Source organism: Anthonomus grandis, chromosome 20, assembly GCF_022605725.1.
Source record: "Anthonomus grandis grandis chromosome 20, icAntGran1.3, whole genome shotgun sequence".
NCBI classification, from domain to species: Eukaryota; Metazoa; Arthropoda; class Insecta; order Coleoptera; family Curculionidae; genus Anthonomus; species Anthonomus grandis.
Genome location: NC_065565.1, coordinates 4350103 through 4377534, shown reverse-complemented (window position 1 = coordinate 4377534; position 27432 = coordinate 4350103). Strand labels below are relative to the sequence as shown.

The following is a 27432-nucleotide window of genomic DNA, read 5'->3' as shown; positions in this document are numbered from 1 at the left end:
TTTCCATGAGTCCTGCTTTAAATTAATTCAGGGACTTCCCTTAACATCTCTATGAATTTTCATTGAAATCCCTCTAAGAATTAATTTGTTATTCGAATTTTTGTAAGTGACGTCTCAATAAAGCGCAACCGGAAAAATTGTTTTGGGTTCTTTGGCCTATAACTCGGATTCTAATGCTCCGATTTCCATGATCTTTATTTTAAATTAATTCTGGGACTTCTCTTAACATCCCTATGAAATTTGAATGAAATCCCTGAAATAAGAAATTTGTTATTCGAATTTTTGTAAGTGACTTCCTAATAAAGCAAAACCGGAAAAATTGTTTTCAGTTTTCCGGCCTATAACTCGGGTTCTAATGATCCGATTTCAATGATTTTTACTTTAAATTAATTCTGGGACTTCTCTTAACGTCTCTATGAAATTTGATTTAAATCCCTGAATTAACAAATTTATTATTCAAATTTTTGTATGCGACGTCTTAATAAAGCGCAACCGGAAAAATTGTTTTGGGTTCTCTGGCCTATAACTCGGGTTCTAGTGCTCCGATTTATATGATTCCTGCTTTAAATTAATTTAGGGACTTCTCTTAATATCTCTATAAATTTTCATTGAAATCTCTCTAAAAATTAATTTTTTCTTCGAATTTTTGTAAGTGACGTCTTAATAAAGCGCAACCGGAAAAACTGTTTTGGGTTCTTTGGCCTATAACTCGAGTTCTAGTTCTCCGATTTTCATGATTCTTACTTTAAATTAGTTCTGAGACTCCTCTTAACATCTCCATGAAATTTCATTCAAATCCCTCTAAGAATTAATTTTTTATTCGAATTTTTGTAAGTGACGTCTTAATAAAGCAAAACCGGAAAAATTGTTTTGGGTTCTTTGGCTTATAGCTTGGGTTCTAGTGCTCCGATTTCCGTAATCTTTACTTTAAATTAATTCTGGGACTTTTCTTACCACCTTCATGAAATTTAATTTAAATCCCTCAAAGAATTAATTTTTTATTCGAAATTTTGTAAGTAATGTCTTAATAAAGCAAAACAGGAAAAATTGTTTTGGGTTCTCTGGCCTACAACTCGGGTTCTAATGCTCCGATTTCCATAATTCCTGCTTTAAATTAATTCAGGGACTTCCCTTAACATCTCTTTAAATTTTCATTGAAATCCATCCAAGAATTAATTTTTTATTCGAATTTTTGTAAGTGACGTCTTAATAAAGCGCAACCGGAAAAACTGTTTTGGGTTCTTTGGCCTATAACTCGGGTTCTAGTTCTCCGATTTTCATGATTCTTACTTTAAATTAGTTCTGAGGCTTTTCTTAACATCTCCATTAAATTTCATTTAAATCCCTTTAATAATTAATTTTTTATTCGAATTTTTGTAAGTGACGTCTTAATAAAGCGCAACCGGAAAAATTGTTTTCGGTTCTTTGGCCTATAACTCGGGTTCTAGTGCTCCGATTTCCGTAAAAATAAATAAGGAAATTCAAAAATTCCGTAAATCAGGAAGTTTATGAAACTAATTTTTAAGAATAAACGAGAATATGAACATCAAAAGTACGAGATCATCGAAGGGAACAAATCTAAACCAGTTCTCTAAGGTAATAAAAAACGAAGATACCAGCCCAGGTCCACCAGACCTCCCTGTAGAAGAACCATCTATAAAGAAAGTTTGAACAATAGGAAAAAAAATTAAATATATACTGTAACGATATTGTGAACGCCAAAAAACCAGCTGATTCTTAGTCATTTCGGAATGGCACAAATGATACACCGCACGACGTCTCGAAGGTTAAGCCGGAACATCGTTCTGCCGAGTATATAAGGAGCCGCATCGCCGATAGTTGTCAGTTCAGTAAAGTAAAGCGTCAATAAATTAAACATGCTCTGGTAGAAACAAGCGTAGAGTCTCTGGAGACCACCTGCTATAATGAACAACTGATCCGATCTTTGGATCTAATAAATAAGCATAATTTTTATTGTACGGGTTTATATCATTTATGAAGTTAATTGGTTCAGTGCCATATAAGCTGTGGTCCTTCGATGAGGATCAAAAATTATTATTATTATATACTAAAATCTAACTAATAATTTTAGCTATCAATTAAATTTTAAATTAATTACAAAAAAATGCGGCACTGTGTGGCCTCCCAAAATACGCAACACTCGACAAAAATGAAATATTTCAAGGTTAAAAGACGTAAAAAAAAAAGATTTATACGGCTAGACATCTCGTTTTCTTGGAGACAAAGTTATTTAGAAGTTAAAAAAAATATGTTTAAAATTTGGTCTGAAGGTTAGTATTTAAGATTTAGACCGCACGACATTATATGTATATATAGAGAGTCTCATAAATGATCCAAACCGAAGGTTTTCGCTATTTTTGATTAAAAATAGCGAATGTTGCAACGACTTGAACCGGGTTCCTTTTGAGGCAAACTGAAATAAAATCTTCGAAAACAGCAAAAAGTCACAGGGTGATAAATCGCTATTTAAAGAATGTGATGAGGAAAACGAAGATCGTTTATGTCTATTTGCTGTGAGGCATTCCGTAGTCGAATATCTCGAGAACGATGGGTTCAGTGCATTCAATTTAAAGGGTCCATAGCGATGGATCTTCGTTGTTTACATGTTTCAGTCCGATTCTAAGTTTTTAGAATATACATGTTGTACTGCTCTGAGGATGCGTGGAAAGTCCGCGAATCTTCCGGAATCATGGTCAGCCGAGTATATAAGGAGCCGCGTCGCCGTTTTTTCATCTTTTTTTTTCGTTCTGGCATAATAGACACTTCCATCTATCCGATGCTTAATGCGTTACCCTCCTACCAACTGATCTTTTTTTTTCCCTTCTTTTTTATCTCTTTATTCGTTAATTTCGTCGTTTCAAAAAAAAGGCCGGAAGGTACAAACTTTTCATTTATCGCCATTTTTTAAGACCCTCTCGATAAATTCGGGCCGTAACACGTAAACTATGTTAGCCCCCGACCAATTTACCCTTCGCACCTCTACACCCCCGCGTATTTCGCGGTCACTCCCGAAGGCCCCAAAGTCTCAGTTTCCATCATCGAATTTATCTTCGGCGTTTTCTTTTTTTTTTTTTTTTTTTTTGTAGCTTAGTTCGAGCGCGAAATGCCCAAAGTGAGAAAATGCCTTTCGGTCAGGGCCGGTGTCAAAGGAGACGGGATTAATGGACTTTCAAAGTGGTTTTTTCCTCTTCTTCTTCCCACTTGATTTCCTTTACTTTTTTTTATACGTGTCCGGTACAAAATTTGATTTTTGCGTCTATATAGGTGTTTCGTATATTTATGGTATATTTATGTTAAATATGTTTGACAACATTTAATTTTAAAACATAATAGTGAATATAAACGCTGCCACATGACAACGCCTAATCGAGTCAATCATGCGGTTCGTTTCCAAGTTTAGTGGAGATACAGGTGTGACGTTTATGGAGTTAGCAAATGTCAAACAGTCACTGTGACATATTTTAATTTAATTTTTTTGTATTAAATATTTATTAATAAACATATATATAAATCAAATTTAAATAAACAAACAGTGTTATTAGATTGGATATTAACGACGAAACGAGCTGTTATTCATGCGTATTATTTTGAAAAACAATGATTTTTTAAAACAATTTCTTACCGGTAAGTTGTGTAGGGTGGGTGGGGGGCTAAGGGTAGGGTTAATAAAAAACGGTTTTTCTTGCAGAAACTAATTCCCTTAAAAAAATCTGCTTTTAAAAAAAATTATTTTTTAGTAAATTATTGATTTTGGTATATTTATCAATCGTATAAAGTCAAAGTACATTTATTAAACGGTAGAATATACGTATATCATATACATTTAAAAAAATTAACACGAGATTTACAAATCTAGTTTTTAAACTCGATTACTACACCTCAAATATTTGGTGAAATTGTTCTGAAAAATCACTGTTTTTTGTCCATAATATCCACTATAATAACGCTGTTTTTATACTAAATATTTATATATAAAATTATATCAAATTTAAATAAACAGTGTTATTATATTAAATATTGCATTAATATTTACTGCAAAAACATTGTTTTTCATCAAAACAATCCTTAACCCCCCCCACCCACCCCAAACATTTGCCCAATAAGAAATTCTTTTGAAAATCAGTGTTTTTCGTCCATAATATTCAATCTAATAACAATGTTTTTGTATTAAATATTTATTAATATACATATATCTAATTATATCAAATTTAAATAAATAAACTGTAATATTAAATTGGATATTAACGACGAAACCACCTGTTATTCATATGTATTGTTTTGAAAAACAATGATTTTTTAATACAATTTCTTACTGGTAAGTTGTGTAGGGTGGGTGGGGGGCTAAGGGAAGGGTTAATGAAAAACGGGTTTTCTTGCAGAAAATAAGTGCCTCAGTGAAAAATGCTTTAAAAAAAAAATTAGTAAATTTTTGATTTTGGTATATTTATCAACCGTATAAAGTCAAAGTACATTTATTAAACTGTAGAATATACGTATATCCTATACTATTCTGTTTACAAAAGAGAAATTTTCGCCATTTAAAAATATTGTCAGGGGATTTACATTTTATCTATTTTTTAAACTCGATTACTTCACCTCAAATATTTGGTGAAATTGTTCTGAAAAATCACTGTTTTTTTGGCAATATTAGCCAATACAATAACACTGTTTTAAAACTAAATATTTATATATACAATTATATAAAATTTAATTAAGCAGTGTTATTAAATTAATTATTACATTAATATTTACTGCAAAAACATTGTTTTTCTTCAATACAATCCTTACCCCCCCACCCACCCCAAACATTTGCCCAATAAGAAATTCTATTGAAAAATCACTGTTTTTTGTCCATAATATCTAATCTAATAGCACTGTTTTTGTATTAAATATTTATGTATATACATATACATATCTAATTATATTAAATTTAAATAAACAAACTGTGTTAAGGGATTGGATATTAACGACAAAACCAGTTGATATTCATGCGTATTATTGTGAAAAACAAAGTTTTTTTAATACAATTTCTTACCGGTAACTTGTGTAGGGTGGGTGGGGGGCTAAGGGTAGGGTTAATGAAAAAGGGTTTTTCTTGCAGAAAGTAATTGCCTCAGAAAAAACTGCTTTTCAAAAAAATAATTCTTTAGTAATTTTTTGATTTTGGTATATTTATTGACCGTATAAAGTCAAAGTACGTTTATTAGGCCGTCGTCCCACCAAAGATACGCGAAGGCGATACGATTTCCCGTGGACACATTCAGACGACATGCAGTTGCCCCACCAAAAATACGCGTTTCGTGTTTCCTACGTTTAGACTATAGAATATACGTATATCCTATACTATTCTGTCTACAAAAAAGAGAAAATTTCCCCATTTAAAAATATTGACACGGAATTTACATATCTAGTGTTTCAACTCGATTACTACACCTCAAATATTTAATGAAATTCTTCTATAAAATCACTGTTTTTTGTCCATATTATCCAATCTAATAATGCTGTTTTTATACTAAATACTTATACAGAAAATTATATTAAATTTAAATAAACAATGTTATTAAATTAATTATTGCATTATTATTTACTGCAAAAACATTGTTTTTCATAAATACAATCCTTAACCCCCCACCCACCCCAAACATTTGCCCAATAAGAAATTCTATTGAAAAATCACTGTTTTTCGTCCATAATATCCAATCTGATAGCATTGTTTTTGTATTAAATATTTATATACATATATCTAATTATATCAAATTTAAATAAAAAAACTGTGTTATTAGTTTCAATATTAATGTTGTTATTCATGCGTATTATTGTGAAAAATAATTATTTTTTTAATACAATTTCTTACCGGTAACTTGTGTAGGGTGGGTGGGGGGCTAAGGGTAGGTTAATGAAAAACGAGTTTTCTTGCAGAAAATATTGCCTCAGAGAAAAATGCTTTTAAAAAAATAAAAATTTAGTAAATTTTTGATTTTGGTATATTTATCAACCGTATAAAGTCGAAGTATATTTATTAAACTGTGGAATATACGTATATCCTATACTATTCTGTTTAGAGAAGGGAGAAAATGTCGCCATTTTAAAATATTGACACGGAATTTACATTTTATCTAGTTTTTAAACTCGATTACTTCACCTCAAATATTTGAAGAAATTCTTCTGAAAAATTACTGTTTTTTGTCCATATTATCCAATATAATAACACTGTTTTTATACTAAATATTTATATATAAAATTATATCAAATGTAAATAAACAGAGTTATTAAATTAATTATTGCATTATTATTTACTGCAAAAACATTGTTTTTCATAAATACAATCCTTAACCCCCCACCCACCCTAAACATTTGCCCAATAAGAAATTCTATTGAAAAATCACTGTTTTTCGTCCATAATATCCAATCTGATAGCATTGTTTTTGTATTAAATATTTATATACATATATCTAATTATATCAAATTTAAATAAAAAAACTGTGTTATTAGTTTCAATATTAATGTTGTTATTCATGCGTATTATTGTGAAAAACAATGATTTTTTAATACAATTTCTTACCGGTAACTTGTGTAGGGTGGGTGGGGGGCTAAGGGTAAGGTTAATAAAAAACGGTTTTTCTTGCAGAAAATAAGTGCCTTACAGAAAAATACTTTTACAAAAAATATTTTTTAAAAATTTTTGATTTTGGTATATTTATCAACAGTATAAAGTCAAAGCATGTTTATTGAACTGTAGATTATACGTATATCATATACTATTCTGTTTACAAAAGAGAGAAAATTTTACTGTTTAAAAACATTGACACGGGATTTACTTATCTAGTTTTTAAACTCGATTACTACACCTCAAATATTTGATGAAATTCTTCGGAGAAATCACTGTTTTTTGTCGATATTAGCCAATATAATAACGCTGTTTTAAAGGTAAATATTTATATACAAAATCATATCAAATTTAAGTAAACAATGTTATTAAATTAAATACTGCATATATATTTTCTGCAAAAACATTACGTTTTTCATTAAAACAACACTTATCACCTCACCCTCATATTGGTTTTCCATAACTAAATATTCAATATTTTTGTTGAGGGTAAGTATATTTCTTTAGAAGCTCATTCGATTTTTGTAACCATAGTATACAATTGTTATTATTGACATGTAAAACGTGATTAATATGAATTTAATATTAAATTCCTCAACGTATATCACGAGGACATTTTATCCGATATTTATAGTTGAAGTTCAACCAAAAAATTACCCCTGGTAAACCAAAAATAAACGTTTATTTAACTAGCGTATGTTGCTTGGGCTGAAAGCAAAATAGGTCGACTAAAAGCAACTTACCTTAGTCCGAAATTGCTCCGATTCCCACCTAAAGTTAATGAAATTATTTTTTTTTTAATTCATTAATATTTTATAACGTACCCCTTTAAAAAATTTCCATCCAGGGGTTTTTTGGGATGCAAAAATCGAATATTTATACCCTTTTACTGTGACCATCAGAGGGCGCTTCACACTGCACTTCTAACGGTTCAAAATGTCCATAACTTTTCTTCCATTTTTGTTAAAAGATTCAAAAAACAATTTCCTTATCAATGTAACCATTTTGTTTAAACCCGCTAAAATTGGTCCTTTTCGCGATAATTCAGTTTTTAGATGTTCGATGTCCCAAGAATATATTCAGATATTTTAAATAAAACAAAATAATTGTCTTATTTAAGGAGGAAATTAATTTATTAAACAATTCCATTTTTATTTAAAAAAAAAACATCAAAATGTTCCCGATTTTCACGAATACCAACACGCCTAAGAAAATTAATATTAACTCTCTGCATTAGCATTATTTGTTGTATGCGTTACCATAATTCCTCTTCATTATTCACCGTTGTCTTATATACCACGGACTTAATATGTCTCCTGAAAAAAAATCCAGAGGAGTTAAATCTGGAGAACGCGAGGGCCAATTTACGGGGAGGGGGTTATTGTTTATTTGTTATACATATCCACTATGATGTGCTTATAAAAAAATTATTTAAGGCTATTAGATCTTTCTTTTCATTTTTGTTGTGACTTTTTATTAAAAAACAAACCCATAGAATAAAGACCATTTTCTTGCAGGAAACTGAGAAGTTCCTCTTTCATTTTTCTCTCTCCATATCCGAAATTGCTTAAGGGATTTTTCAAAAATTTGGCATCAAATTCTAGAGACGACGTGCAGGCACAATTACGCAAAAAATGGTGGAAAGTCTATTAATGTATATTTTTTTAATAAGTCAGACATATCGTTGATGAGGCTTTTAAAATCATCTGAAGATGGCAGCTGAAATACGAAACTTCCCCCAAATTGCGCAATTTATAGAGAGTTAAGAGTTTTTAGATAATTAAGTGAACCAATGAGTTTTTCTAATTTGTTTGAGATAAGAGCCATCATATAACACGAATACGGCTAAATGTGCTCGACACAAAACCATAATTGCGCAACTTTGACTGCGATTTAATTAATGAGACTGGAATTTTGAACACATTTTTCAATTAACTGTTTTGTTTAACTCCAATTTAACATGTAAAAACCATTGAGTAAAATGCAGAACCTGCTTACATCATATTCTTTTTAAGTTTGAGAAAAACCCTTTTACATTTCTCAAATAAAATTTAACTTTAAGCCTGCAGATTTAAAACAATGCCTCTAGAAAAGAGCTATTATTTATAAGATTTAACTCTTACGTATATGTGGCAGGCATGACGTATTTCGAAGGATTATACCGCGGAAATATCATTTATAGTAACTTTAGGCATTATTTCGCTTCTAGATTTATTCCATTTTTAGAAACAGTTTATTTGATGGTAAAAAAAATTAAACTTGCCTGGCATATAGAGTCAGTCAATCCAGAAAGAATGCGAACACTCTGTTTTAATTAAATGGTATTACAACAGTCTACTTATGTCGTAATTCAGAGGCGTAACATACAAGTGATTTTAAGACAACGGGACTAGGTTGACTCCTGTCAATGAATTCCAGTCAAAAAATGAAAATTCTTACTTTTAAGGATTATATTGACGATGTCAGTAGATTCAGATGGTAGAAGAGTCACTCATAAGTCCTGATTTTGGCAATCGGTCTGTCTATTAGAGTAAAGTCGACTGTACTTTGCAATACAATTGCCCTTTATTAAAAATCTTTAAATTTACAAAGAATTTCTTAAAATAAAAATAAGGCACCTGTTATAAATAATTAATAATTTTTTTATCGCCTAAATTTTCCGCAAGAAAAACCTTTTTTCATTAAGCCTAGCCTTACCCCCCCCCACCCACCCCACACAACTTACCAGTAAGAAATTGTTTTCAAAAATCAATGTTTTTCGAAATAATACGCATGAGTAGCAGCTCGTTTCGTCGTTAATATTCATCTAATAACACAGTTTATTTATTTAAATTTAATGTAACTACATATATGTATATAAATAAATATTTAATACTAAAACAGTGCTACTAGATTGGATATTATAGACGAAAAACAGTGATTTTTCAAAGGAATTTCTTACTGGGCAAATATTTGGGGTGGGTGGGGGGGGTACGGGTTGTTTTGATGAAAAACAATGTTTTTGCAGAAAATATAAATGCAATATTTAATTTTATAACACTGTTCACTTTAATTTGATACGATTTTATATATAAATATTTAATACAAAAACGGCGTTATTAGATTGGATAATATGGACGAAAAGCAGTGATTTTTCAAAGGAATTTCTTACTGGGCAAATGTTTGGGGTGGGTGGGGGGGGTACGGGTTGTTTTGATGAAAAACAATGTTTTTGCAGAAAATATATATGCAATATTTAATTTTATAACACTGTTCACTTTAATTTGATACGATTTTACATATAAATATTTAATACAAAAACGGCGTTATTAGATTGGATAATATGGACGAAAAACAGTGATTTTTAACGGCATTTCTTACTGGGCCAATGCTTGGGGTGGGTGGGGGGGTACGGGTTGTTTTGATGAAAAACAATGTTTTTGCAGAAAATATAAATGCAATATTTAATTTAATAACACTGTTCACTTTAATTTGATACGATTTTATATATAAATATTTAATACAAAAACGGCGTTATTAGATTGGATAATATGGACGAAAAGCAGTGATTTTTCAAAGGAATTTCTTACTGGGCAAATGTTTGGGGTGGGTGGGGGGGTACGGGTTGTTTTGATGAAAAACAATGTTTCTGCAGAAAATATACATGCAATATTTAATTTAATAACACTGTTTACTTAAATTTGATATGATTTTATACAGATTGAGTGCAAAGATTTCAAGGGCGTATTTACCAGCCAAAAATAATAAGTTTTTTTTTTCATAAAAATGTATGTCCTAACTTGTCTCATTTTCTAGATAAAGAGTGTAAAAGGTTTTTAATAAAAAAAAATTTTTTGTTATAAACTATGACCCATTAAGTATATATTATTGAGTTTTGATAATAATTTTATATATATTTTGTACAAAAACAGTGTTAATGCATTAAGGGTTATAAACGAAAAACAGTGATTTTTCAGAAGAATTTCTTACTGGTGAACTGTTTGGGGTGGGTGGAGGGGGCAAGGGTAGAATTGGTAAAAAACGTGCTGTCACTTTTAAGATTGATCGAGAATCATCTCTGATGAAAATTTCGAAAAAATATATAAAAGAAAATAGGAAAAATGAATTCGAATCCCTGGAAGTAACGTTGCTAACTTCAGGCGTGTTAGTCAGCGCCATCTATGCGTTTAAACAGTAAACTTCTTAAGAAATGCGTTGCTAACTTCAGACGTGTTAGTCGGCGCCATCTATGCGTTTAAATGGTAAACTATGAAAATCTGTTTTTGTATGTATCTGTTACTTAGGTTAAGTTAAATTGTGAAAAGAAATTAAATGAATGTCAATAATCGATGCGAATTTATTATTTGTTGTAATAGGGCCAGGCACAGATTTTGATTTTTTTCCTGGAAACAATGCTAGATACGAGCAAGGCTCATGAGGCAAGAAAGTTTAATTATTAACCGCTTAATTTAAAAAAAAAATTAAATTGTCAAAAAAGCGAGGGCGTACCATAATTTTACCTATAAGTATCAAGTAGGTAGCGCCCTGAAACGCCACTGGAATTAATAAATTTATTTTATTCCCACCAAAGGAGGGCCTTTATGGCGACAAATAAGCCTACCAAATTTTGTTTAAATCGGCTGAAAGAATTTTGAATAATTGATAAAAAACCGATTTTATTAAAAAACTTTTACACTCTGTATCTAGAAAACGAAGCAATTTAGGACATACGTTTATATAAAAAAAAAGTTCTTATTTTTGGCTGGTAAATACGCCCTTGAAATCTCAATTTTGAATCACTCTGTATAGCGCCGAAATTTTCGTCGATTTGTAAACAATGTGGTATATTATATACGTATATTCTCATCTATAATTTTTATAAAAGCATTTTTCTTTCAGGCAAATATTTTCTGGAAAAAAACATTTTTTCATTAACCCTTCCCTTGCCCCCCCACCCACCCCACACAACTTACCAGTAAGAAATTGTTTTCAAAATTGATTGTTTTCTAAAATAATACACATGAATAACAGCTGGTTTCGTCGTTAATGTCTAATCTAATAACACAGTTTGTTGATTTAAATTTGATATAAATATATGTATATTAATAAATATTTAATACAAAAACAGTGCTATTAGATTGGATATTATAGACGAAAAACAGTGATGTTTCAAAGGAATTTCTTACTGGGCAAATGTTTGGAGTGGGTGGGGGGATAAGGGTTGTTTTGATAAAAAAACAATGTTTCTGCAGAAAATATATATGGAATATTTAATTTAATATCACTGTTTATATAAATTTGACATAATTTGATATATAAATAATTAGCATAAAAACAGCGTTATTAGATTGGATAATATAAACGAAAAACAGTCATTTTCCATAGGAATTTCTTACTGGGCAAATGTTTGGGGTGGGTGGGGGGATAAGGGTTGTTTTGATAAAAAAACAATTTTTCTGCAGAAAATATATATTCAATATTTACTTTAATAACACTGTTTATATAAATTTGACCTAATTTTATATATAAATATTTAGCATAAAAACAGCGTTATTAGATTGGATAATATAAACGAAAAACAGTGATTTTTCAAAGGAATTTCTTACTGGGCAAATGTTTGGGGTGGGTGGGGGGATAAGGATTGTTTTGATAAAAAAAACAATGTTTCTGCAGAAAATATATATGGAATATTAATTTAATAACACTGTTTACTTAAATTTGATATGATCTTATATAGTGCCGAAATTTTTGTCGATTTGTAAACAAAATTTTATATTATATACGTATATTCTCATCTATAATTTTCATAAAAAGCATTTTTCTTTTAGGCAATTATTTTCTGGAAAATTTTAGTTTTTCATTAAGCCTTCCTTTAACTCCCCCACCCACCCCACATAACTTACCAGTAAAAAATTGTTTTCAAAAATCATTATTTTTCAAAATAATTCGCATGAATAACAGCAGATTTCGTTATTAATATCCAATCTAGTAACACAGTTTGTTTATTTAAATTTGATATAATTAATTATATATGTATATTAATAAATATTTAATACAAAAACAGTGCTATTAGATTGGATATTATAGACGAAAAACAGTGATTTTTTAAAGGAATTTCTTACTGGGCAAATGTTTGGGGTGGGTGGGGGGATAAGGGTTGTATTGATAAAAAAAAACAATGTTTCTGCAGAAAATATATATGGAATATTTAATTTAATAACACTGTTTATATAAATTTGACATAATTTTATATATAAATATTTAGCATAAAAACAGCGTTATTAGATTGGATAATATAAACGAAAAACAGTGATTTTTCAAAGGAATTTCTTACTGGGCAAATGTTTGGGGTGGGTGGGGGGATAAGGATTGTTTTGATAAAAAAAAACAATGTTTCTGCAGAAAATATATATGGAATATTAATTTAATAACACTGTTTACTTAAATTTGATATGATCTTATATAGTGCCGAAATTTTTGTCGATTTGTAAACAAAATTTTATATTATATACGTATATTCTCATCTATAATTTTCATAAAAAGCATTTTTCTTTTAGGCAATTATTTTCTGGAAAATTTTAGTTTTTCATTAAGCCTTCCTTTAACTCCCCCACCCACCCCACATAACTTACCAGTAAAAAATTGTTTTCAAAAATCATTATTTTTCAAAATAATTCGCATGAATAACAGCAGATTTCGTTATTAATATCCAATCTAGTAACACAGTTTGTTTATTTAAATTTGATATAATTAATTATATATGTATATTAATAAATATTTAATACAAAAACAGTGCTATTAGATTGGATATTATAGACGAAAAACAGTGATTTTTTAAAGGAATTTCTTACTGGGCAAATGTTTGGGGTGGGTGGGGGGATAAGGGTTGTATTGATAAAAAAAAACAATGTTTCTGCAGAAAATATATATGGAATATTTAATTTAATAACACTGTTTATATAAATTTGACATAATTTTATATTTAAATATTTAGCATAAAAACAGCGTTTTTAGATTGGATAATATAAACGAACAACAGTGATTTTTCAAAGGAATTTCTTACTGGGCAAATGTTTGGGGTGGGTGGGGGGATAAGGGTTGTATTGATAAAAAAAAACAATGTTTCTGCAGAAAATATATATGCAGTATTTAATTTAATAACACCGTTTACTTAAATTTGATATGATCTTATATAGTGCCGAAAATTTTGTCGATTTGTAAACAAAATTGTATATTATATACGTATATTCTCATCTATAAAATTCATAAAAAGCATTTTTCTTTTAGGCAATTATTTTCTGGAAAATTTTATTTTTCCATTATACCTTCCTTTACCCCCCCACCCACCCCACATAACTTACCAGTAAAAAATTGTATTCAAAAATCATTGTTTTCCAAAATAATACGCATGAATAACAGCAGATTTCGTCATTAATATCCAATCTAATAACACAGTTTGTTTATTTAAATTTGATAGAACTAATTATTTATGTGTATTAATAAATATTTAATACAAAAACAGTGATTTTTCAGAAAAATTTCATTAAATATTTGAGGTATAAGTATTTCAATAATTATACCAAAACCAAAAATTTACTAAAAACCGTTAAATAAATATATATTTAATTAAATTAGTCAGTTAACTGATGTGTCGCTTGGGAGTGTCAATGCATTAGGTGGTGCAACATTTCATTTTATTTTTTACAAACTTAGCAAGCCAGTAGGAGGACCGACCACGATATTCAAGCACGTCATTTAATGCGCAGGCGTAAGTACTTCATGAATGGCTGAAAATTGTACTTACATAGCAAAATGGCATCTGATCACCTTATTTAAATTTTTTTACTATAAGCAGGTAGGTACCTACTACATATTTATATAAGCTTACAGATCCATATTGCCAGATTATGTTTATTTGTGTGTTATTTAAATAAAATACACAAAAAAGACACAAGAGACGCGACACAAATCAGGAAAAGTGAAAAATAATAGCACCAAACCTTTACGTTTTTCTCTGTTTTCCTTGAATTTCCCTCTCTTTTCCGCTTTTATTACATGTCAATGTCAAGTCAACTGTCATAATCATCTGTGCACTGTCACCTAGTGGCGCCCTCGAAGCCAAGTTCTGAACTAATATAACTGTCAAATATTTCAAATTTATATAATGTCTCTATATTATGTAATTAATTTTCAGGAAACGTAAATAATAAATGAATTAAAGAAAAAAATTGTTTTATTATAGCCATTTTGTAATTGGCGATATGCAATAGTACACCACTGTTAACCGATCATTGCAGTACATTAATTCATTTATATATGTAAAATAAAGCTGAAGGGTCTTATTTTGATGCTAAAAATGCTTGGGATAGATATTGCGATTAAGTAATAAAATTAGGAGATTTCTTGGTAAATGACATTTGATTTTCGCGCCTTAATTTGGCCACGCCTTTCCGTCATTTTGATTGGTCCAATTAGGCCCGTCAAATTGTTGACAAGCGAGAGCGGATCTGTCCTGTTGGTTTGTATGCAACCACCTATACTTCTGTGTTTTTTCCACGATGTAAAGAAGTGTCTTTTTTTATTTATTGTATTTTAATAAAGCGTAATTTTAAATGTCATCTACTCGCGTTTGAATAATTTCCTCTATATTAAACGATAAATAGATGCATTTGAAACAGGATAATGGAATATAGTATATATATTTAATTCATAAAAAGATACAAGTTAATATAAATAATGATTTTCAATTCAAATTGTTAGAAATGCATTACAGTATTAATATTATTAAAATCTATTTTACCAAAAATATACCATTCTTAAAAAAGTGCATTGAATCAAATTTGACAAGTCAATTCAAAAATTAATTTAACTTAAACGGGAATTTTCAAATTTCGCGGGTTTAGAAAGTGCGACTGTCAAATTTTTTCCCGTAATGTTAGTGCGCATGTCTCTAAGGCATGATAGGCTGTGCATTGTTTAGTTTGTCAGTGGCAGATGCTGAGGTTAGACGTGTTTTTATGAGCTCCACGATTTTCGTGTATTAGAAAAAATGGATCAAAAAAATTGTGTCAAATAGTAGAGTATAAAATAGATGAGGCACTTTTTCCATTTTTTGACAGTACCATTGTACCATATTAATTACTCTAATAAGACATTTATCAATGAACCTAAACAATTGTTCTTATATCAGCTTTTTCACAATATGTAAATGAAGGTCGAGGTATAATGAAGGTGTAACGGTCAGCGGTGAATGCCAAGCAGAGTGACCGCGCCCGGGTAAAAATATCCGGAATTGCATAATCCGGTTTTATGTAATTAACATAAAATGTAGGGCACAGACATTGGTGTATCGTTACACATTTAAGTTAAAAGTTTATTTTTATATATGGGGGGCGTAGCTCAGATGGTAGAGCGCTCGCTTAGCATGCGAGAGGTACCGGGATCGATACCCGGCGCCTCCATTTTTTTTTTTTAATAATTATTGGTAATGTTCTACTTTTGGTAAAAGTGGTTTTGTTGATTTAAATGGGTGCATTTATGCGTTCATAGGGGGCGTAGCTCAGATGGTAGAGCGCTCGCTTAGCATGCGAGAGGTACCGGGATCGATACCCGGCGCCTCCATTATTTTTTTTTTTATTAATTATTGGTAATGTTCTACTTTTGGTAAAAGTGGTTTTGTTGCTTTAAATGAGTGCATTTATGCATCCATAGGGGGCGTAGCTCAGATGGTAGAGCGCTCGCTTAGCATGCGAGAGGTACCGGGATCGATACCCGGCGCCTCCATTATTTTTTTTTTAAATTAATTATTGGTAATGTTCCACTTTTGGTAAAAGTGGTTTTGTTGCTTTAAATGAGTGCATTTATGCATTCATAGGGGGCGTAGCTCAGATGGTAGAGCGCTCGCTTAGCATGCGAGAGGTACCGGGATCGATACCCGGCGCCTCCATTATTTTTTTTTTATTAATTATTGGTAATGTTCTACTTTTGGTAAAAGTGGTTTTATTGACTTAAATGAGTGCATTTATGCATTCATAGGGGGCGTAGCTCAGATGGTAGAGCGCTCGCTTAGCATGCGAGAGGTACCGGGATCGATACCCGGCGCCTCCATTATTTTTTTAAAATTAATTATTGGTAATGTTCCACTTTTGGTAAAAGTGGTTTTATTGACTTAATTGAGTGCATTTATGCTTTCATGGGGGGCGTAGCTCAGATGGTAGAGCGCTCGCTTAGCATGCGAGAGGTACCGGGATCGATACCCGGCGCCTCCATTATTTTTTTTTAAATTAATTATTGGTAATGTTTCCACTTTTGGTAAAAGTGGTTTTGTTGATTTAAATGGGTGCATTTATGCATTCATAGGGGGCGTAGCTCAGATGGTAGAGCGCTCGCTTAGCATGCGAGAGGTCCGGGATCGATACCCGGCGCCTCCATTATTTTTTTAAAATTAATTATTGGTAATGTTCCACTTTTGGTAAAAGTGGTTTTGTTGCTTTAAATGAGTGCATTTATGCATTCATAGGGGGCGTAGCTCAGATGGTAGAGCGCTCGCTTAGCATGCGAGAGGTACCGGGATCGATACCCGGCGCCTCCATTATTTTTTTTTTTTATTAATTATTGGTAATGTTCTACTTTTGGTAAAAGTGGTTTTGTTGACTTAAATGGGTGCATTTATGCATTCATGGGGGGCGTAGCTCAGATGGTAGAGCGCTCGCTTAGCATGCGAGAGGTACCGGGATCGATACCCGGCGCCTCCATTTTTTTTTTTGTTAATATAACGAAAAAATAGTCTCTAAGGCAAACAGGGAAGATGGTTTTCCACCTATTTTTACAAAAAAATACGGCAAGATTCTGCGCATGTCCATCATCCAACGTTCCGGAACAAATGAGATCAAAATTTCAAATTCTATAGAGACACTTCACATAAGCATTTTGAACTCTTTGAATACGCACTCTGCTGTCCAAACCTAGAGAAACCCCATAAATAGAAACACTATAATGAAAATGTGACAAAATAAGCCTAATGCATAATTTATTACATAGCATCTAAAGTGACTTTCAACTTTTTAGCAAAACTTACATACACCAACCTCACAATATCATTATTAATATTTATATTGGGTCTCAACAACTCTTTTGCAAACATACACCGCACGACCTCTCGATGGTAAGCGAGAACCTTCCGGAACATCGTTCTGCCGAGTATATAAGGAGCCGGATCGCCCAATAGCAGTCAATTACCAGTGCAGTGGCGTGACGTTCGGAATATTGGCGCGAAATTTAAATGTAACTGTATAAATAAAGTAGTTGACTATTTTTGATTCATTGTTTTAATTTGCACCTAACCAACGGGTAAAAACACTACAATACTAACGAGAATTTTAAATGTCTGAAGTATTAATTATAAAGAGTAAAGGTCCTAAAATAGGACTGAATAATAGGATTTTACAAGCAAACATGAACCATCATTAAAGCCGTAGTATTTAAGCTTTACACATAAGAAATCATGGTTGATGGTGTCGAACGCTTTAGAGAAACTCAACAAGACCAATGCATATTTTTATCCCGGGCTTTACATTAGAAAGTGCTACTGAAGTGTTAAATTTTTATGCTTAATTGTTTATATTAAAAATTCTATAAAACACACTTATTATTTTCCTCATATAGGTAACGTGAAAATTTAGTGTGCACATCTAATATCCATATTATACGTAATACATTTAATTTAGTCTGCTTTAGATTATTTTTTGGTTAAAATGTCCCATACAAGCTCTAATTTCATATCCTAACATTATACGTTTTTAAACATACCATTACGGACCAAATAAATGTTCAAGTAAGCAAACAATTACACAGTAATATAAAAAAATATGTAGATGATAAGGGACTAGAGGAAGGTATTACTGGGGAATTGTGGGATCTAGTTCACTTATATTAACGATCTATTTTATAGCACCAAATAGCTTTATAGAAATAGTAACGGTAAGACCAATTTTGAATATGACAAATAGAGAACACGAACTGTAAACAAAGTACGTAAAATAATCAAATATTCGGAATATAAAAGATACTTATATAAAAAATGGTTAATACGGATTTTTGGATTCATGCTTAATGTTTCAAGATCTTCGGTCATAAGTAATTCGGCTTCATTATAGGCATTTTATTCAAAAAAATAAATAAATGTGCGTTTAGTTAACAAAGCTTAGCTCGGTACACTATTTTAACTTTTTTAGCTTAATATAGTGTACCGATATTGTAAACAGCGAGAAACCATAGCTGATTCTCCGTTATGACACAAGTGGAACGACCGCCGCACGACGTCTCGAAGTTTGGCGAGAATCCTCCGGAACGAGCCGAGTATATAAGGAGCCGCATCGCCGATGCAAGTCAGTTGTCAGTGAACTAAAGTTCAAAATGTTGGCGCGAGATTTAAACTACTTTGTAAATAAATGCGGTTAAATTAAATATTTTGAGTATAATTTCCTTTTCTTTTTTTGAATAATATTCCATTATTACGCTATAAGATTAGTGTATGAAAAGTATATCGTATGCTATACAGTGGTATATATGTGATATCGGGGTCATTTAAGCACTTATTTGAGGTGTAGGGATCGGGTTTGAATTTTTTTTATAAGTCGAAACTTTCTCCGATTTGTAAACAGAATCGTATATTATATACGTATATTCTCACTTATGATTTTCTTAAAAAGCATTTTTTTTCCTAAGGCAATTATTTTCTGGAAAAAATACTGTTTTTCAATAAACTTACCCTTGCCCCCCCACCCGCCCCACACAACTTACCAGTAAAAAATTGTTTTCAAAAATCATTGTTTTCCAAAATAATACGCATGAATAACAGCGGATTTCATCGTTATTATCCAATCTCATAACACAGTTTGTTTATTTAATTTTGATATAATTATATATTTGTATATTAATAAATATAGAATAAAAAACAGCGTTATAAGATTAGATATTATGAACGAAAAACAGTGATTTTTCAAAGGAATTTCTCACTGGTCAAATCTTTGGGGTGGGTGGGGGGTAAGGGTTGCTTTGATGAAAAACAATGTTTCTGCAGTAAATATATATGCAATATTTAATTTAATAACACTATTTATTTAAATTTCTTATAATTTTATATATAAATATTTAGTATAAAAACAGTCCTATTAGATTTGATCTTATAAACCAAAAACAGTGATTTTTCAATGGAATTTCTTACTGGGTAAATGTTTGGGGTGGGTGGGGGGGGGGGGGTAAGGATTGTTTTGATGAAAAACAATGATTCTGCAGTAAATATATATGCAATATTTAATTTAATAACACTGTTTATTTAAATTTCTTATAATTTTATATATAAATATTTAGTATGAAAACAGTCCTATTAGATTTGATCTTATAAACCAAAAACAGTGATTTTTCAATGGAATTTCTTACTGGGTAAATGTTTGGGGTGGGTGGGGGGGGGTAAGGGTTGTTTTGATGAAAAACAATGTTTCTGCAGTAAATATATATGCAATATTTAATTTAATAACACTGTTTATTTAAATCTGATATAATTTTATGTATACAGGGTGCGCCAGAGAAACTTACTTATTTGAAAGGCCAATAAAAACAAAAGTACTTCAATTATTGTTTTAATCTTTTTTTTATTTGACACTACAATATCGCAGTTTTTTTTTCATGCAGTCTTGAAAATGACATCGGATAAATGGCGACCTCTATTGCGCATACACTGATAAAGTCGATTTTTGAAATTCGTATCCACTCTTTGCAGCATATCAATCGGTATGTTGGCAATTGCGTCGCGAATGTTGATCTTGAGGTGTGCTATGGTCCGTGGTCGATCCGCATAAACCAGAGATTTTAAATAACCCCATAAAAAGAAATCGCATGAAGTCAAATCTGGAGAGCGTGCCGGCCATTGGAGATCGCCTCTAAAAGAGATGAGGCGGTCGGGGAAATGTTGTCGCAACAAATTCATTGAGTCTCGTGCTGCGTGTGCTGTGGCTCCATCTTGCTGAAAGCACACGTTCCTAACGTTCATTTCTTCGAGTCTTGGAAGAAAAAATTCCTCGATCATGGACCTGTAACGAGCTCCATTCACGGTAACTGCGCGTTCGTTTTCTTCAAAAAAAAAAAAAAAATATATTCCCATTACCGACATCGCACACCAGACAGTAACTCGCTCACAATTAAGTGGCTTCTGGTGAAGCTCACGTGGATTTGCACCACACCAATAACGCATGTTTTGCTTCTTGACGCAGCCGGATATGTGGAAGTGAGCCTCCTCATTGCAAAAAACGACCGCGTCTTCAGGCAGGTTGTCAACCAGTATTTCACATGCATTTTGACGGGTTCAGTTAACAAAATCGCGTTCAGTTAATTCTTGCACAACAGCCAATTTATAGGGAAAATTTCCAAAGCAGCTGCGTGGGGAACGCACAACTGACTGCCTCACTCTTTCGACGTTTTCCGGAGTTCTGATGGTCCGTTGAAGTCCATTTCTGGGTTTAGCGACACTTCCACACTCCCGAAATGAGTTAACCCAGGACAGAATCGAATTACGTCCAGGAACGAGTCTCTGGGGAGGAATTTCAAAGCGTAGCAACAAGTGACCGACCGTTAGAAAAGAAGCTCTCGACTGCGAATGCCCGCTGCTCTCTAGACCAGAGCATGATGGCAACTGACTGGAGGGAGAAACGAACTTGGGAACTGCCCCCTTCAGGTGCGCCCCCTCTCGCCCCTCTACCCGCTCAACTCACCGCGCGGGAATTTTTTCAAGTTTCTCTGGCGCACCCTGTATTTATTATAAAAACAGCGTTATTAGATTGGATCATATGGATAAAAAACAGTGATTTTTCAGAAGAATATCATCAGATAATTGAGTTTAAAAACTAGATATTGTGTAAATTCTTGTGATAAAAAAAATAATTTTTTATGTATAATGATTAAGTGGTAATAAAAGTCTTTTGAATTTGAATATGTAAATCTCTTGTCATATTTTTTAAGTTTTTATAAAAGGTAAAAACACAAAATCTACAGCATCACAAATAATTAATCACAAATTATTTGTGATGCTGTAGATTTTGTGTTTTTACCTTTTATAAAAGTGTATGACCAGCATCTTTGGGATAATGGATAAATTTTTCGATATTTTTTAAGTGCCGAAGTTTTCGTCGATTTGTAAACGAAATTGTATATGATATACGTATATCCTCACCTTTAATTTTCTTAAAAAGCATTTTTTTCTAAGGCAATTATTTTCTGGAAAAAATACCGTTTTTCATTAACTCTACCCTTACCCCGCCACCCACCCCACACAATTTACCAGTAAGAAATTGTTTTCAAAAATCATTGTTTTCCAAAATAATACCCATGAATAATAGCTGGTTATGTTGTTAATATCCAACGTAATAATACAGCTTATTTATTTAAATTTTATATAATTATATAAATGTATATTCATAAATATTTAATACAAAAAAAGTGCTATTAGAGTGCATATTATGGACGAAAAACAGTGATTTTTTAAAGGAAATTCTTATTGGGCTAATGTTTGGGGTGGGGGGGGGGGGGTAAGGGTTGTTTTAATGAAAAAGAATGTTTTTGCAGAAAATATATATGCAATATTTAATTTAATAACACTATTTATTTAAATTTCATATAATTTTATATATAAATATTTGGTATAAAAACAGCGTTATTAGATTGGATAATATGAACGAAAAACAGTGAATTTTCAGAAAAATTTTATTAAATATTTGAATTGTAGTAATGGAGTCTAAAAACTAGATAAAATGTAAATCCCGCGTCAATTTTTTTAAATGCCGAAATTTTCTCCTTTTTGTAAATCGAATCGTATATTATATACGTATATTCTACAGTTTAATCAATATGCCTTGGCCATATGCGGTTCATAAATATACCAAAACCAAAAATTTACTTAAAAAATCGTTAAATAAATCTATATTTAACTATAATAATATACAAGGTGACCACGGTAACTTTGGCAAAAATTGTATTGTAGGTAGGGACGTGAGATGTATTTATGTTTATGCTTTCAGGGTGGGTGACGACTTCACTGCAGCACGGGAAAAGTTCAATAACGCACCGGGAATATACTACAAACCCTCTTGCTTTATTCAACTGAATATATTTATTCCACAAAGTCGGGATGTACAAAATACACGGTCGTTTTATGTCTTGTAAACTAGGAAGAAACCAAACGACAAAACGGGTCGTCGGAGTCTTCGCGGCGACTTTACTTGACTGAGCTTGAAAAATAGATCAACCCATATCTAACAGCCGATGTTGATTACAATTCAAAATCAGCTCAGACGTCAGACGCAAGTATTTTGAGCATAGGAACCCATGTCCGGAAAAGCCCCCATTTGGGAGATGGGACGTACACGACGTACACGAAAAGTTTTTATTTACTTTTTCTGAATACCATGTATAGTTTGTCAAATGTCAGGTTGACTTTGAAATCGCCTATTTGGCGGTTAAGGAAGTGCTCACGATTTATATCCGCACAGACCGCACTACTCGGATCAAATGTTGTGAATTGAGCGGTTGTTTTAAAATTGAAATTTTTGCGCCAGATGGGACAGCAATAAGGCAATCCTGGCAACCTATCGTACACGAGCTACAAATTAAACGCTTTAGTTTAAAAACAAAAAGATGTAATAATTGCAATCGATCTCTCCACAAAAAATACCGGAGATTATTAAAGTAAAAGTAGTCTTAAATTAACAGGATTAAAATAAAACGAAGAAAATAAAACAAAGTAATGGACAGGGGCACTACAACAGATGCTCGAAGTGCTGCCCGTACTCCTGGATGCATTTATCGATCCGTTGGTGCCATGAAGTTCGCATTCGAGCGAAAACACCCTGCTGCTCTCGAATGAACTCTGCGGCGATTACGATTCGCGCAATTAAGTCCTCCTCCGAATCCAGTGGTGTTTGATACACCATTTGTTCCATGGTGCCCCACAGAAAGAAATCTGGTGGCGTAAGATCAGGAGACCTCGGTGGCCACGCTATAGGACCCCCACGTCCTTTCCAACGATTGGGGAAAATTTCATCTAAATAGTCCCGGATCGGCCTTGGCCAGTGCGCAAGACAACCATCGTGCTGCCACCACATGTTATTAATAATCTGTAGGGGCAAATCTTCAAAATATTCCTGTAACTGGCCTTGGAGAAATATCAAATAATTTTTTGCATTCAAGCGGGCGGGTAGAACGTATGGACCAAGCAAGTGGTCGCCGACAATGCCAGCCCAAACATTAACAAAAAACTTCTTTTGATATTCTCGGACATGCATGGCATGCGGGTTCTCTTCCGATCAGAAGTGGTTGTTGTGGGCGTTGAACATACCTTCTCTAGAAAAGCCCTTTTCGTCGGTGGAACAAACATTCCGCAGGAAATCAGGATTTTCCCCAATGCGTTGGTTTAACCACTGGCAGTAGTGAAGGAGCCGAGGGGGATCGTCAGGAAAGAGATGGGTGTAAATTGTTGTCCTGAAAGATATTCCGTACCGTCCGTGGCTGCAACCCACTTCGGAAGCGACCTGACGAATGCTCTTTTGGAGATTGTCGGCAATACGTGCCATTACAGCATCTTCAAGTCCATCACGTGCTAGACGCAGTCGTCCTCGCTCCTGCTGTACCTAGTTAACATTCCCGTATAAACGACTTACAAGAACTTTATACTTGGCAATAAGAAAATACTTTTAAAGAACAAGACTTACTTGAAATGATCCCGTTTCCCGTAGTGTGCGGTCGACATTTACAAACACGCTGCGGTGTACCTGGTCACGCTGTGGAAATCGCTGAGCCCCTACCTACCCTACAATTTTTGCCAAAGTTACCGTGGTCTCCTGTGTAATAATGTGTTGCTTGGGAATAATATCTTAGGTACATTATTTTAATTTGCTTTTAAACTTCTTGTCCTTTATTTGTTTAATGAGCAATGATAAGGCATTGTATAATTTAATTCCTTTGTGATTAATTGAAGTGAGATAAATATAAGTCGTTCAGCTACCTGCTTTCGTAGTTATGTAGTGTTAACATTATATAACAGTATATAACATAATTTTTTGACCTCATTACAATATAAATAAATATAAAATTAATACACTGGCCAGCAAAATTTACGCACCACTACATTATTTCGAATTATTTCCGAAAGTTTCCGAAAAAATGGAAATATTTATTTTTATTTTAAACTGCTATATTACAGACATTCTAAATTTATACAGCTGTTTATTTTACTAATAAAATTTAAATTACCTGTTTGCTTGTAAGTTTTATTGGTAAAATTTATCATTTGTACTGAAAATTTACATTTGTTAGGTACAGTGATATATAGTGTTTATTATGGAATGTCAATCAAAAAATTTGACGGCCGAAGAAGTGCGCAAGCAGTCATTTTACTAGAAAAAGGATGGAGCTTTCGAAGAATTGGAGAGAGATTTGGTGTATCGCATACATCAAAAATACGTTTCCCATATGATTGAGCGTTATAGGGAGAAAGGTCAGCTTTTAAGAAGACCTGATCAAGGCAGACATCGCATAACTACACAAGTTCAACACCGTTTCATAAGACTCTCTGCTTTAAGACAAAGGATTGTGACAGGAAGATTTCTGCAGACACAGCTACAGGAAGCAGATGGATTAAGAATTTCAACTGATCCTGTTCGTCGACGCCTAACTGAATCTAATCTGAGACCAAGAAAAAAGTTAACTTTTGCTAGGGAGCACATCGATTGGGCTAATATAGGCTAGGAAAGAGTTCTTTGGTCAGATGAAACCAGAATTTGTCTTTACAACTCAAATAGACTTATAAGAGTTTATCGAAGACCAAACGAAAGATATGCGCAATGTAACTTCCAGAACATCGGATTATTTGATGGAGGGTCAGTTATGTTTTGGGGAGGAATTTCTGCTCGTACTGACTTCGTGACAATTAATAATGAGAGTTTAACAGCTGATAGGTACATAAGGGAGATCCTGCAAGAACATGTGACACCATTTGGCCCTTACATTGGTGAGAATTTTTTGTTTCAGCAGGATAATGCTAGACCGCATGTTGCTCAGATTGTCCAAAATTATTTTAATGATGTTGGAGTTCAAACTATGGATTGGCAAGCAAATAGTCCTGATCTTGATCCAATTGAGAATGTTTGGGACATGATCTACCGCCGTTTTCAGGAACTTCCTAACCCTCCTAACAATTTATATTGACTCACTGCCAATATTGTCCAAATATGGAATAATTTGGATCAAAACGAAATAAGGCCCGTAATTTTAAGCATGAATAATCGCTGCCCTGCTGTTATTCTAAATAGGAGAGAAAATAGTAGTATTTATTTTTATTAATATTAATATTCTTTTTAATTTTTTTGTTTTCTTTTTCTATACTTTTTTACGTTCTTTTGACATTTTTTCCTATTGTTAATACTTTTATTACGTTAGAATAAGATTATACTTAATTAAGACACGAAAATATTTGATCAATTGGTGGTGCGTTAATTTTGCTGCCCAGTGTAGTTAATAAAACATTTTTAACTGCCCTATTTTTTTAACTCTTTTGAGTGGATTTATAAACACTCCTGCAGCTACCCCAAACAGAGATAAGGTAATATAAATGACTATATATGTGAGCACAATATAGTGGTTTTCTTAAATTAAAATTAAACAGATACCCAATACTATCTTAAACGGCAATAAAACGTACAATTTGTTTCCTGTACAAATTGATCGTACTTTTGTTTTCCTTAAATTTTCAAGGTATAGACCAAGATAATCTGCATACAGTTTTACCTTACCCTTAAGAGCTCCTTGCACAAAGAGTTTATATAGACAAACACAGAACCTTGCGGGTATTTGTCAGTGAGTCTCAGTCAGTATATCAACTATACTCGCCCGATTTGGTTCTATCAGTCTTGCGCAGGTTCCAAACTGACAGCAAGACATGGAAGTTGGTCCATTTTCATTGCAAGCTCATGACTACTTTGTGAGTCATAAATTAATGTTAATAGTCAGAAAAGAGTAAGACACAATACTTTAGTGGATTCCTCTCTCTTCTACTACTCTTCCCTTATCACTCCAATGAATTTATTACTTCAAAGCACATTTTCCAACAGATGCAACTTTTCAGTACACTCAAAGCACTTTTCTTATTAGCGAAATACACGATTAAACTTAACCTAACTAAACTGGCCGATCCGAAGCGTACACACCGAAATTGTAAATCTTCGGGAAGTTGACGGGATGCCGGAAAGTTCGATCCGAACTTTTCCTGAAGCTGATGAGTTTCGTATAATAGTGCAGACTGTTACCGGGATTTGCGGTTACAACTTTCAAGGTGATTTTAATATCTAATGGAATTGAATATAAATGGGTAAGGCGGTCAGCAGCACAAGACAGCGCCATAATCCAGCATACAGAGGGTTCCTAAGTATTAAAAACCAGGAGAGTTTACTTTTTGAGTTTGTAATTAAGGCCTAAAGTTTCCTTTAAATTTTGCCTGTAAGGCAGGATTTTTCAACCTGCCATGTGTTCTGAGGTAGTAAACGGACAGGTGAGAGGCAAATTAAATGGTGGATTGAATGTATTTAATCATTGGACAGAGAGAGAACGAAAAGGAGGGTAAGAGACTCTAACTGAACTGCTTGGGAGAATATTGTTACTTCTTCCAGGCAGTTGGGTGCACTCAATCATTGGACAGAGATAAAAAAGCATTTGATTACCCGATAGAGAGAGAAAGAAGCTATAGCTGAATGCTGCACCATATCCAGAGTTGTTAATCAGTA

The 27432-nt window shown here is 32.6% G+C and overlaps 1 protein-coding gene and 9 non-coding genes across 10 annotated transcripts in view; all 10 read left to right on the top strand.

Annotated features, from left to right (window-relative positions):
• Positions 1-27432, top strand: part of LOC126747927 (liprin-alpha-1) — a 455345-nt gene that overhangs the window by 24519 nt on the left and 403394 nt on the right. The window lies entirely within an intron of this gene.
• Trnaa-agc (transfer RNA alanine (anticodon AGC)) lies at positions 15996-16068 on the top strand. Its single transcript has one exon. It is a non-coding gene; the product is annotated as a tRNA-Ala (tRNA).
• On the top strand, positions 16156-16228 carry Trnaa-agc (transfer RNA alanine (anticodon AGC)). Its single transcript has one exon. It is a non-coding gene; the product is annotated as a tRNA-Ala (tRNA).
• On the top strand, positions 16318-16390 carry Trnaa-agc (transfer RNA alanine (anticodon AGC)). Its single transcript has one exon. It is a non-coding gene; the product is annotated as a tRNA-Ala (tRNA).
• Trnaa-agc (transfer RNA alanine (anticodon AGC)) lies at positions 16481-16553 on the top strand. Its single transcript has one exon. It is a non-coding gene; the product is annotated as a tRNA-Ala (tRNA).
• Trnaa-agc (transfer RNA alanine (anticodon AGC)) lies at positions 16642-16714 on the top strand. Its single transcript has one exon. It is a non-coding gene; the product is annotated as a tRNA-Ala (tRNA).
• Trnaa-agc (transfer RNA alanine (anticodon AGC)) lies at positions 16803-16875 on the top strand. The gene has a single exon. It is a non-coding gene; the product is annotated as a tRNA-Ala (tRNA).
• Positions 16966-17037, top strand: Trnaa-agc (transfer RNA alanine (anticodon AGC)). Its single transcript has one exon. It is a non-coding gene; the product is annotated as a tRNA-Ala (tRNA).
• Trnaa-agc (transfer RNA alanine (anticodon AGC)) lies at positions 17126-17198 on the top strand. Its single transcript has one exon. It is a non-coding gene; the product is annotated as a tRNA-Ala (tRNA).
• Trnaa-agc (transfer RNA alanine (anticodon AGC)) lies at positions 17289-17361 on the top strand. Its single transcript has one exon. It is a non-coding gene; the product is annotated as a tRNA-Ala (tRNA).